The sequence below is a fragment of the Otolemur garnettii genome, unplaced genomic scaffold, assembly GCF_000181295.1.
Source record: "Otolemur garnettii isolate 467f Iridium unplaced genomic scaffold, OtoGar3 scaffold00093, whole genome shotgun sequence".
Taxonomy (NCBI): domain Eukaryota; kingdom Metazoa; phylum Chordata; class Mammalia; order Primates; family Galagidae; genus Otolemur; species Otolemur garnettii.
In genome coordinates, this window is record NW_003852488.1 from 4,318,700 (window position 1) to 4,320,296 (window position 1,597).

Below are 1,597 nucleotides of genomic sequence, written 5' to 3' on the forward strand. Positions count from 1 at the left end.
CTCCAGGTCATAATAAAGCAAGCTGGTGAACAGAGTAATAATTCATGGTATTTCATGTTTAACAAACTGTTAACAGAGAAAGTTGGTTGAAGAAAGGCATATAAACATTGCCTTATAAGAATTAGAACCGAGGGGCTCCATAATCATCTGGCATCCATTCAGTATTATATCTATGGTTAGAAATATACATGATAGGAACTCCAGGGATTTTCTGGATTCTTTGTTTAAGGTCTCGGTCAACTGTGGTCATGATGTAACACTTGTGCTGAGTTACTCTCTGTAATAAGCAATCATCTGCATAGGTTCCTTTGTGTGTGCATGGTAATTGTTCAAATCTTGGATCCTTGGCAATCTTGAGGGCCACTCGATATTTCTGCCCCTATTTCTCAATTTCAGCCATTACACAGTCAGTTATACAAGGAATGCACTTGCATATAGACAGTCCATCATTGACTACACTAAGTCCAGTTTGGCTTTAATGGAAAGTTGATAAAGTTGGTATCAACCAAGATGTGGTAAGGTGGGCCCAGTTGTGTATTATATTGGAAGAATAAGCATGAAGGGTGCTGGGGGATTTCTCTTTCCTTTAATGTGCTGGGATCTTTCTTTTCTTTCTTTTTAGGTTTCAATCTGTCCTTTTCTTTAAGCCTCTGATCCCTGAAACTAAGTATTCGCTTCATGGTTGCATACTTCCTTGTTTTCTTTTGCTTCCCCATGCTCACGCTACACTCTTTTTTCTTCTGGAATCACCCTCTTTTTCTATCTTTTCTCCCTCCTTGGTCTTCCATCTTCTCTTCCTTTGGTTCTATACCAAAAGGACACACCAACTCCTAAGAGACAAGGTAACTTAAAGAGCAGGAGGAAGTGAAAGGAAAAAGTAGGGTAAGAAAGCAAACAAAAATAAAACACTCATGAGGAAGAACTGACAGAAAAATCCTGGCAACATAAAAAATAAGAACAGAGAAACTCCCCCCAAGCCCCCCCCCAGAGGATCATGAGTAGCTACTGCAGAGGATTATACCTATAAAAGAGTGTTAGAAATGAGAGAAAGGGAATTTAAAATATAGATGGTTAAAATAATGAAGGATATTGCTGTGAAAAGGGAAAATAACCAAAAGGAAATTCAAAAACAGAACCAAAAAAGGGATGAAAGATACAAAAAAAATCAAAAAGATATAGCAGAGCTTAAGGAATTGAAGCAATCAGTCAGAGAACTTAAAAGATGCAGTAGAAGATATCAATAACAAATAAGATCATGAAAAAGAGAGAATCTCCAAGCCAGAGGATAAAGCTTTTGAGCTAATGCAGGTAGTTACAGAGGCAGAAAAGAAGAGAGAAAAAGCAGAACAGTCACTGAGAGAATGATGGGACTTCATGAAGCATTCAAACATATGAATTATAGATATCCCAGAAGGGGAAGAAGAATGTCCCAAAGGAATAGAACTCAAACGGGACTTAATTAAACTGAAAAGCTTCTGCACAGCTAAGAACACAATAAATAAAGCAAAAAGACAACCTTCAGAATGGGAAAAGATATTTGGAGGATATGAATCTCACAAAGCCTTGACAACTAGACTCTATAGAGAGCTCAAATTAA

At 37.4% G+C, this 1,597-nt stretch overlaps 1 pseudogene; it reads right to left on the reverse strand.

Moving 5' to 3' along the window:
- Nucleotides 1–121: 121 nt before the first annotated feature.
- Nucleotides 122–716, reverse strand: LOC100944747 (annotated as a pseudogene).
- Nucleotides 717–1,597: the final 881 nt, after the last annotated feature.